Source organism: Diceros bicornis, chromosome 35, assembly GCF_020826845.1.
Source record: "Diceros bicornis minor isolate mBicDic1 chromosome 35, mDicBic1.mat.cur, whole genome shotgun sequence".
Taxonomy (NCBI): domain Eukaryota; kingdom Metazoa; phylum Chordata; class Mammalia; order Perissodactyla; family Rhinocerotidae; genus Diceros; species Diceros bicornis.
Genome location: NC_080774.1, coordinates 10,679,953 through 10,692,318, shown reverse-complemented (window position 1 = coordinate 10,692,318; position 12,366 = coordinate 10,679,953).

Sequence of the window (12,366 nt, the reverse complement as noted above, 5' to 3'; positions counted from 1 at the left end):
AAGAGACTGAATCTCTACTTGAGTCAATTACATTTGATTCAGTACTTCCTGAGCATCATTATGTGAAATGCAGTACGTCTGACGTATGGGGATGCAAAGACGAGGAAGACAGAGCCACATCTCTCAAGGAACTTGAAATCCAGTAGGGGAGATCAGACAGAACACAAAGAATGATAACAAATATGGTTTCCAACTATCTAAGGGACATCTGATCTTTCCTGACAAGCATTTATACCTCACTTTTTTTTTTTTGTAAATACCACCATGCTCACAATCTCAACCTATTTGGTCCAGGTAAGCCAGCCCCATTGCCCCTACTGCCTCCTGAAAGAGAGATCAAGTTCCAATTACATCATCTGAGCCTCTGGATCCAGCCATACCTGAAATCCTCCCCCTTAGTCTTTTCCAAGCCTTGAAACTCTAAAGTCCCTTATTTACTTACTTATTTCTTTATTTATTTATTCATGCCTAAGCTGTTTTAAGTTATCTCTTTTAACTAAAAGAGTCCTGACTAATAATATATATACAAATGCTCTTACTTATATTACTTCATTTCATCTTCAAAACAATCCTATAAGATTTACAAGAGGGAACAGCTCAGGGCCCTGAAGAGGGTAAGACCAGCGTGAACACTGCCAGTTTTACTGTGTAATATAACGAAGCCTCTTCCTAAAGAAAATCCTTCCCACCACCAAATTACCTGGGGCCAGATCTGAGCTTTAAGGTGCCAAGACAAGAACTCCGACTACAATCAAAAGAAGCGTGTGAACCCGGAGGCAGGAGGAAAACTTGCCCATGGAAAAAGGCCTAGAGCAGAGTGTCTCGAATCTTAATACACACATGGATCAGCTGGGATCTCATTAAAATCCAGTCTAATTCCGGCCGTCTGAGGAGGGGCCTGAGATCCAGCATCTCGAACCGGCTCCCACGTGACGCAGATGCTGCTGGACCAGGACCACACGCGGAACAGCCGCCGCCTAGAGCAGGGCAGCGAGCAGCCAGAGGCGCTGAGGAGCGAGGCGGCCAGTGAACGTGTTTTATTTGACTCTTACCGTACTTTTAAAAATTAAAAATTTTTATTACACTAGTTTCCCCATTTTTATGTATGTCTGAAACTTTTCGTAATAAAAAATGTTTTAAATGAATTGCCAAAATCTAAAGGTGATTTTACATAAATGTCTCAATTTGTGGCTTCCCAAGACATTGGATGATCTGGCCACCCTGGGCCCACAGTCCTATCTGGCAACCATGAGGCTCGTTGGTGGGGCTCGGGTGGGTCCCACAGTCCATCCGATCAGCACAGCACAGTGGCTAGGAGGTGGGAATCTGGGGCCACCCTGCCTAGGTTCCGGTCCTGACTTGCCACTTCCCACCCATGTGATTTTGGGCAGGTGACATTCACCTTGCTGTTCCTCAGTTTCCCTGTCTGTGAAATGGGAGTGCGAACACGTAGCAACCTCCAGGGGGGTGTTGGAGGATTAAATAAACGAATATGTGTAAAACTCTTTAGACAGTGCCTGGCATACAGCTGGGACCAAGTAAGGGTTGGGATCATTATTTATCTGCTGGTTTTTGTCTGCACCCGAGTTTGCAACCCCTGGTTTAGGAGGTGAAATAAAAAGGATATTGTCAGTGGATGAGGCCAGGAAGCTATGGAAACCACAGTCCCTGGAAGATTAATGCCCTGGGGTGGGGAGTGAGGATGGAGTAAAAACCTGACACACATGAGCAGATGTCCACTCTCTCTTGTGCCCAGATTTCAGCACTTTCTGAGTCTCTCCTCCTCCTGCTCCTTGGGCAAGGCCTAACTGGGGAGCGGGGGGTAGCCGGCTCCAGGTGACCCCTGGGGCCGCTGGAGAAGGCGCACATCCAGTGCCCTGTGGCTCCCCGGCGAGGTGTGACCCCCCGCCAGCCTGGGGAGGAGGGACACCGCTGGGGACCGCTCGCACCCGGCGACCACCTGTTTTCCGCGCGGACGCAGCCACTCGCACAGCCGCGCAGGGACCCGCCCCCCAAACCCGGTCGGATCCCGCCAGTCCGGTGCCTTCTCCCGGCCGTCCCATTCCGCTGTCGCCTCACCCTCAGTTCTAGCGCATCCTCCAGCTCCAGCAGCCCCGTTCCCGGGGACAGCGTCCTGCGTCCCTCTCCCCGCCGCGGGTAAGCCCCCACGACCCCCTACCCAGGGCAGGTGCCGCGCGGGGAGGCAGGACCTGCGGGGACCCGCCCCTCCCCCGCAGCCCCCGCCCTGCCCACCTTACCCGCCCGCAGCGACGGTGGGCCGGCCGTCCCTCCTCGTCCGCCTCCAGCGGTGTCGCCTCTGCGATCGCCGCCACCACCGCAGCAAAGCCACCTGCGCGTGACCCTCGATCACCACCTCCCCCACACACACACGCGCGCGCGCGCGCCCGTTCTGGCCTTAGATGTGGGAGCAGCGGACCAGGGGGAGGCTCATAAAGGGTTAATGAACCCAGTTCAAGGTTAGGAAGACCACTGTCCCCTCTCCCTCGTCCCCGATCCCCGCCACAAGAAAACTTGTCTCTGCAGCTGGGTTTCTCGGCTGGCTGGCAGAGCCCATTCACACATTCCTCCCTCCCTCGCTCAGTCATTCACTTTTTGCTGATCACCAAATACACAGCGTCTTTGGCCCCTGGGGGATCTGCATTTGCTGCCCCTCTACTAAGGGTCCCCTCTTCTAAGGGTCCCCAAAGGAAAATCAAGAGGGGTGAAGTTGGGCCTGGGGAGTCAACCTACTGAGGTCCCCCCATCTCTAGTCTCTAAAGGAACTGCTGGCTCCAGCCAACATGCAGGGTTTTTAATCCTTGACTTGGTGCCTGAAGTGGACTTTCCACAATAAAAAGCCAGTTTATTTAACCCCTTTGCGACCCGAATGAGATAGAGTTGTTGCTGGAGTAGTAAATGAATTGTTTTCTGTAAAGTGCTTGGAACAGTGTCTGGCACAGAGTAGGGGCTCAAGGATGTTAGCTGTTATTACTGTCTGCTTGCATTCAGCAGGACACCGGACCCCAAAGCTGAAATGAACAGAACATCTTTCCAGTGTGGAAACCATCTCCTTCTCTTCCTCTTTAAAGACAAGGGATGTAGACCAGAGGATTGTGGCCAACTGTGGCCTGCAGAATATGTTCTGTTTGGTTCAGTCCGTGTTTTAGAAAAATGTGAATTAGCTGCCAACGCTTAAAAATTGAGAGATCACGTAAATATGGGGATTTTCCGTAACTCTGTGAAAAATAGAAAGTTTGGGCTACACTGAGCCCACTTCCCAGGAGGCGGGAGCTCAGAAGCAGTGGGTCCTTTAAAGAGGTGTTTCCTCTGACTGGTCAGTTTCCACTAGGCTCGCTTCACTCATTTGCAAGGTCTTCTTGGCCCCTGGAGACCTTTCGAGTTTGGCCTAAGGCCTGATGCTGAGTTTTCTCCAGTTTCTCCTAGAAGTAGCTATCATTATCCCTGTTTTATAGATAAAGAAACCGAGGCTCAGAAAGGTCTAGTAAATTGTCCAAGGTCACACAGCTAATAAACAGCAAAGCTGAAATTCAAACCCAGTCTTCCTGCCCCAAGTACCTTAGCACGGTCAGAGAAAGCAGAAAGAGGAAAAAGTGGTTTACACCAAACCCTGTTTTTGAAAGGAGCATTTTTATTAATAGCACACTTTGAATGCCAATTTGTTGGGATGATATAACAAGAATTTAAATTTTTAGCTTCGTCTAAATTGGCAGTGCCCTCTCCCACACTCACTCCACCTCCTGATTTTTCTCATTTAAGCACTTTGAAAAATTCTAAAGGTTTAACTAAAACCGAAAACGTTTCTTATTTCATCCAACCCCGGTTACTGGCAACCGTAGGTGTTCCTTCCTTTCCACTCCTTCTTTTTTAGCTTCTTTATTTATATTTTACTCTTTGTAGTTTGTAAATTCCCTCTTACCAGCTGCTTGCAAAATCAAAATGGCTTTACTGTTAAGTTTCCAGCTAGAGTTGTGCAATCTTTTGGCTCAATAAACACACATATAAGAAGAAATGTGTGGTGTCCCTACACCCCTATATATACACACTCCCACTCCTAAGAAGTTCTTGGTGTCTCTCCAGGTCTCATTGTCCCAAAACGTATTTATAGATCTTAAACTCAAACGCCAAAGTCACTAACAGTTTTTTTAATGAGCATCATTGTACCTTTCACATGAAAGTTTTAGAAGAGTTTAGTTGCAACCATTAGCCGTAGAAATGATCCTACGTTATTGTCAATTTATAAATGTTGACAACTAATTCAAAAGAATTTTATACACAGTGGAGACACCCTCACGGCAAAAAAAGAGACACATATCCAGCCAGATGCAGCCGGTTTATGACCTCTGGTCTCAACTTTAGGGCACCCCTTAAGGTGCGTCTCCCCCCGTAAGGTCAGTGGGAAAGCTCTCCTCTGATGCTTGTCCTCTTTCTTGGGCCCCTGGACCCCTCTGATCCTCTCCAGGTTGACAGCGTGGGTTGTCAATCATTCCATTCCATCCAATTGCTCTGCGAGGCAGGATGGGTGGGCGGGCAGGGGAAGACGGAGGGGCTTCAGAGACTACAAATTGGAGGGAGAAGAAGGGAGTAAGAGGTCCTTGCTTGGTCTAACTTCAGGCTCAGGCATCTTTAAGGTGTTACCCAAAGTGTGGTCCATAGGCCAGCAGCATCACATTACCTGGGAGCTCCTTAGGAATCTCGACCCCACCCCAGCCCTGCTGAATCAGACACTGGGGTGGGGCTCCCGGGGAAGATACGCTTTAACAAGTCCTCTAGTGATTCTCATGAGTACCAAAGTTTGAGGTTTTATGCTAAAGTAGTCTCTGTCTCTTTCTCCACCTTAAGTTATATTACCAAAGGCCCCCCTCTGTTACCCCAGCCAGAGCCACGGGAGAAAGGGAGGCTAGGAACCCGTCCCACCACACTGAGAATCTTGAATAACCTCATCCCTTGCCTATGGAATGTATAATCTTATAATTCAATAATAAGCAAATAACCCAATTAAAATGTGGGCAAAATATTTGAACAGACAGTTCACAAATGAAGGTACATAAATGGCCAATAAGCACATGAAAAGGTGTCCAAGAGCATTAATCATGAGGGAAATGCAAATTAAAGCCTCAATGAGATTCCACTACACAGCTACCAGAAGGGCTAAAACTACTAAGACTGACAAGATTGAGTGTTTGTGAGGATACGGAGCAACTGGAACTTTCATACATTGCTGGTAGGAATGCAAAATGGTACAATTTGGAAAAAAAGTTTGGCAATTTCTTATAAAGCTCAACATACACTTATCATACAACCCAGCAATTCCACTCCTAGGCATTTACCCAAGAGAAATGAAAACATGTGCCCACACAGCCTTGCGCACAGCAGCGTTATTCATAATAGCCAAAACCTGGAAGTGACCCAAACGGCCATCAATATGTGCATAGATAACAAATTGTGGTATATCCATATAGTGGAATACTATTTAGCAACAAAAAGGGAATGAACTACTGATACAGGCAACAACATGGAAGAATATCAAAAACATTATGCTGAGCAAAACAAGCAGACAGAAAATATTACATATTGGATGATTCCATCTATATGGAATTCTGGGGATCTATAGTGATAGGAAGCAGCTCGGTCAGTGGTTATCTGGGTGAGGGGGTGGTGATTAATGGCAAAGGGATATAAGGAAGGTTTCGGGGTGATGGAATTGTCCTGTCTTCACTGGAGTGGTAGGTACAGAGGTGTATACACCTGTCAAAACTCATCAAACCGTCCACTTCATATGGGTGGATGTTGCAGCAAATCGTACCTCCATAAAGTTGATTGTTTTTAGCGTTATTGCACATAAATGACACTTCGATAAGGGTGACTATTTTTAAGTGCCTGTCCTGGCCCGGTGGTGCTGAGGAGGAAATTGCTTACACCAAACAGACAGAGCCCCTCTGAGCATCTGTCTCTCTCAGCACTGAACTCTCTGCTCCCGCTGCAGCTGGAAACGGACAGTTGAGCAGTGCCGAGGCTTGTCCCACATCAAATAACTTCAAATGCCAGTAATGGGGAAGAGAGCAACCCCAGCTCGATGCAATTACCAAGCACTCCTCTGTCCCTTGAAACAGCCCACGACCCTGGGATGGGGCTTCTGTGAGGAGCACAGGAGCCACCCTGGGGCTGTCTGGGGACTCCCACCAGCCACAGGCCTGAGGAGGCACTGACATTCCAGCAAGTTGGATCCGTCTCTGACAGCAAAGCAGAGCTGCTGGGTCTCACAACTCTAGGGGGCGCCACTCGTGTACAATAAATACTCTGTGAAAACCCCCCCCCGGAACTGGGCACCGGTGCAGCCTCAGTTCCACACGAGGCAGGGAACCAGGCACTGGCTGCAAAGGTCTCTGGCATTAGCTAGACTAAAACCCCATGAGGGATCATTTTTCTGTTTACGGGCATTTTTTTTTTGAGGTAAAATTCACATAATGTAAAATTAACCATTTGAAAGTGTTTGATTTGGTGACATTTAGCACATTCACAGTATTGTGCAATCATCACCACTATCTAGTTCCAAAATGCTTTCACCACCCCAAAAGGAGACCTGTACTCATCAGCAGTCACTCCTCATTCCCCCTCTCCCCCCAGCCCCTGGCAACCACGGATCTACTCTCCATCTCTATGAATTTGCCTGTTCTGGACACCTCATATAAATGGAATCATAGACTATGTGGTCTTTTGTGACTGGCTTCTTTCACTCAGCATCATGTTTTCAAGGTTCATCCATGTTGTAGCATGAATCAGTGCTTCATTCCTTTTTATCGCTGAATAATATTCCATTGTACGGACACATATCACATTTTCTTGATCTGTTCATAAGTTGATGGACAGTTGAGTGTTACAAACCCTCTTACAGCCCGTATCTCAGTCCTAGGAGGCGAGCAGGACTGAGACTTCCTCAGAAGTCCATGCCTTCTGAACTCTTCACACTTCCCTGCTATCTTAGTCAGTTTGGCTGCTCTAACAGAATATCACAAACCAGCAGCTTAAACTACAAACATTTATTTCTCACGGTCCTGGAGGCTGGACATCTGAGATCAGGGTGCCAACATGGTCAAGTTCTTGGTGAGGAGTCTCTTCCTGGTTATGGCCTTTCCTTGGTGCACATGTGCGTGCACACACATACACACACACAGAGAAATATCTTGTGTCTCTTCCTCTGATTACAAGGACGCCAGTCCCATCGTGAGGCCCCACTCTCAGAACCTAGTCTAACCCAATCACCTCCCAAAGGCCCTGCCTCCAAATACCATCACATTAGGGATTAGAGTTTCAACACATGAATTTGGGGGAACACAAACGTTCAGTCCATAGCATCTGTCTCTGACCCACTCTGCTACCCTATTCCTGCCTCCAGCCAGTTCCATGGGATATGCTCACTGATGTTGAAGGAAAGAAGGGTGGAGAGAAGGAAGGGAGGGAATTCGCTGGACAAATAGTAAAAATATTGTAAGGCCATGATTGAGCCATTTATCTTCCTAGCAAATAAGGTGTTTTTTTTTTAAAGACACTTCACAAAAGAAGATATATAAGAGGCCAATAAGCCCATGAAAAGATGCTCAACATCATTAATTATTAGGCAAATGCAAATTCAAACCACGATGAGATACCACAACACTCCCACTAGAAAGGCTAAAATTAATAAGGCTGACAACATGAAGTGTTGGCGAGGATACAGAGCAACTGGAAATTTCATACATGGGATGGCCCCGTGGCTTAGCGGTTAAGTGCGAGTGCTCGGCTGCTGGCGGCCCGGGTTCGGATCCCAGGCGCGCACCAATGCACCGCTTCTCCGGCCATGCTCAGGCCATGTCCCACATACAGCAACTAGAAGGATGTGTGCAGCTATGACAGACAACTATCTACTGGGGCTTTGGGGGAATAAATAAATAAATAAAATTAAGAAATTTCATACATTGCTGGTGGGAATGCAAAACGGTACAACAACTTTGGAAAACTGTTTGCAGCCCCTTGTAAAGTTAAATATACACTTGCATTTAACTCAGCAATTTCACTCCTAGACATCTACCCAAGGGACAGTGCCGGGTTTGGATCCAGACCCTGTCACTTTCCAAATGTGTGATCTTGAGCAATGATTCAGCTACTCTGAATGTCAGCTTACCCATCCGTGAGTAATAACACTTTGTTCATTCATTTAATAAATATGTATTGAGCACCTCTGTGAACTGGGCTCTGAGCAAACGATGGTGAATGAGACAGATATGGTTATCCTCCAAGAGGCTCACAATCTGGGAAGGAATGTAGGCACTAAACAAATAAGCAGACAAATAAATACATCATTACAAATAGTGATACATGCTAGGCAGGAAGAGAACGGGGGCTGGCAGAGGGGATGACATGGGATGCAGACTTCAGATTGAAGGGTGAGAGAAGGGAAATGAAACCAGAAGGACAGAAGAGCCCATAGAAAGGCCCCGAGGCCACAGAATCACAGTATGTCAAGGAGGTGAAATTCCAGTGCACTGGGGTATTGAAGGAGGCAGTAGCCAGGGACCAGATCACACCTGCCTGGTAGACCAGATGAGGGGTTGGAATATTATCTTAAAGGCAGTGGGGAGTGTCCTAATTTGAGTTCCCCTAAGCAAATGTTGGTTCGTAAATTGGCCCCCATTCAGAGGGCAAGGAGAGAGCACAGAAAGAGGCAGACCACTCCAGACTGGTAGGTGGCAGGTTTAATAAGCAAGGGAACTTACATCCGAGGCTTGTCTTGGGCACCACAAGGTGAATAGATCTCCACTCTGCCTGCCAGAATCTTAACAGTCTATCTAGAGGCCTTAACGGAGTTCGGTCACAGACACTGTCCAGATGGTTTCAACCACACATTTCTCTCAAGACTGCGTCCTTGAAAATGGCTCCCACTGTGGGAATGGCGGGCAGAACGCACACTTGAAGGACAGGGAAGGGGATGAGGAGCCTTTGACTGCTCGGGTCCAGCCCGCTGGTCAACAGGTGGTCATGTCCTCTCAATGACCTCCTCAATGACTCGACCTGTCGTGACCGGCTCTTACAATCTTACACGCCCTCCTCTTCCGCAACGCGCCCAGAGCGGTCAGCAAGGGGTTTTCTTAGTTTGGAGGTGGCTTGTTTGGTGACTCTCGGGCTGCATTGGAGGCAGATACCACAGCGATCGAGGCACATGTAGGAGAAAACAGGTCACGATAAGGATTTACAAAATGAGTTACAATTTTTTTCACCGAGAGCCCCATGATCTGAACCCCTGATTTATTAAGTCTCCCAGGCTGGGGAAGGATTGCCCTGCATGTTTACTAGTGTCCTCATGTGATTTAATAAAGATGACACATTAGCAGACGCACCAGGTACGAACACACAACTCTGTTTGGACAACGGCACAGGTGCCTCCCTGCAAGGCAGTAATAATGTTCAAGGCCATCCTATTTTGGAGGATGGCTTTTCTCATTTCTCATTTTGGTGTTCAGGAAGGACAGGCTTTGTCAGCTGTCATTTAAGCCTCGCTGGGTGCATTTAGTAAAGGCTTCCTGTGTGCTGTAATGTCCTCCAGGCCAATGGAGGGGACAAAGACGGGTTCAGACCCACATACCATCCAGATGGTCTCAACAGCACATTGCTCTCTCAAGCTGTGTCCTTGAAAACGGTTCCCACTGTGGAGATGGGATGAGGAGCCTCGATCACCCAGGTCCAGTTCTCGGGTCAACCAGCGGTCACATCCCCATGATGACCTCCTCCAACAGCAGACCCTGAGATAAATATGTGAGTGCAAATAATCTATTTGGAGAGGTGACCTCAGGAAGCACTGGTAGAAGAGAGGCAAGGCAAAGGAAGAAAGCAAATATAGATTGCATCATTAACCAGATTACCACTGGGGCAATAGGGCCCAAGTCCCCACTCAATGCAATCCCCAATCAAGGGATGAGAGATCTGGGGTATTTATCCACCCACTATCGCCAGTCATTGGTTGAGGCAGGCTCCAGCAGGAGGGAGGGGTGCTAACTCCTGGCACTTCTAGCCTGCCCTGTAAATAGCCAGATAAAGCCCGCTGGCTAAGAGTCTTAGGTCCTGCTACTGGAAGCCATCAGGTCTGCGCGCCCAGAAATGGTGTGTGCTGAGGGGATACGAGCAGGGCACCCATAACATCTGCTACAGGGAGTCACTGAAGGATTTTAAGCAGAGTGATTTTCAAAGCTCAGTCTGGTCTTCCGGTGGAGAATAGACCGTAGGTGACAGAAGTGGACCCTTGGAGCCTGCTGGCAGTGGCTCAGGCGGGAGGTGGCCGTAGTTTGGACCCAGATGGTGGCAGCAGGGGTGGAGAGAAGCGGGAAGGTTTGGGATATATTTGGAAGTAGGAAGCAGGAACTGCAGGGCTTGGCAATGGATGGGATGTGGGGATGAAGGAGAGAGGGCCGTCGAGGATAGCATCTAAGTTTCTGGCTTTATCGACTAGGTGAGTGAAGATGGAATTCCCCAGGAAGGAATTAGAGAAGAGGATGTTGGTATTATTGTGCAAGTCAATTAAATTAAATAAGCTCGTGTAGGAGACTGCCCTTAACAAGATCAGAGCCTGCTGGGGTCCATGACTGACAATGAGTTTGAATCATTTAATCTTTGGGAAATAATCCAAAATAGAAACAACCCTCACAGCCCACCTTGGCAGGTTACTGGAACTCCACGTGGCATCCCAACCCAACTCTGGAGGCAAATTCCAGAAATTGCCTTTGGTCCTGCTACACCGGGGGCAAATCCTTTCCCTGGCGTGTAGCGCTCGTAGCATAAACTGAGCATTAGAGCGAGGTGGTCATTTTCAGCTGCCGACGTGCTTTTAATTCAGTATTTTTAAATGGCTCAGAGTTTTCCTCTTAACACACGGCCCAAAAATAAAAACAGAAGAGCAAATGTTTGGGATTTGTTCCAGAAGATTTGAATCAGTCACTCACGTTTCAACAAATGTTATCATCCAATGTTTTCGAGGCAACTGATCGAAAGAGAGGAGCTTTCTCAAGGAGCTAAATCATATGAGCAGAATGAAATGGTTCACAACCAAGAAAGGGGTCGGGAAAGGGTGGTTATGTCCACAAGGGGCTCTACAGGGAATACTGGCCATGGGATGACGTGGTAGGCTTAGAGATGGAGAGTTACCTGAACAGGAGCGCAAATTGGTACAACCACTTTTGAAAACTGTTTGGCAATATCTATTAGACCTACACAAACATATATACTCTAATCCAGCAATTCCATTCCTAGGCACATTCCAAAGAGAAATGCATCCATTTGTTCACTAAAAAACATGTGCTAGAATGTTCAAGGTGGTCCTGTTCATAATAGCAAAAAATCACAACAAAACAACAAAACTGGAAACAACCAAAATGCCCACCATGGAAACAACCAAAATGCCCACCAGCAGTAGAAGGGATGAATAAATTGTGGTATATTTACACAATAGAGTATTGTGCACTGTACAGCAATGTAAATAAATGGTTTACAACAACGTACAATAACATGGGCCCTTCCCATACAGTCATAATTCTAATAATAATACTCTGCATTTGGACATACTGTTAAGTAATTCCTTCATTCAGGAAATACTAGCAGTTGTTGCTAGAACAGACACTGTTCTGGGTACTGGAGATACAGACAGTAAACAAGACCATCTAAAGCCTTGTCCTCACGAAGCTTACATTCTAGTGGGCGGAACAGAGAGCAAACACATAGTATATCTGAAATCTCTAAACAGGTTTTAATTTGGATTTTGGCTTTTTAATGGAATTAAATAACTTAATGAGCAAGATTGAACTAAATGAACATTATGCTTTAAACCTGGAGTTGATGGGGTTTTGTGGGGAGGGGTCACCCTTGAATGGACATCAAGGGACCAACGAACATCCTAGAATTACATGCAAAATGTTGCACGCCTGGGGATTTTCCTGGGGAGATGGCCCAAGGCATTCTCAGATTCTTCAAAAGGTTATTGACCCAAAAGGAGCTCAGAATCTCAGATTCTCTCCAACCTTGCTTATGCTGCACACAAATATTTTCAGAGCACCTGCCGATAATCATTGGGAGCAACTGTATTCTGCTTGATTTGTTTAGTGTTATTTCTCTGAACCAGTAGATGTACAGCCATGTCCTACTTGTCATTTGTAAATGCTATGAAAGATTGCACCGTGTCACACTCTGATCGCTGCACACAACCACTCCCTCAACATCAGGCACGTGGTTGTTTCTCGTTCCTTACCATTCTATAAAGGCTGCGATGAATACCTCTGCACAGACAGTTTGTTCCTTCTAAAGGGTTTTCTTTAGTTTTTGAGTGTT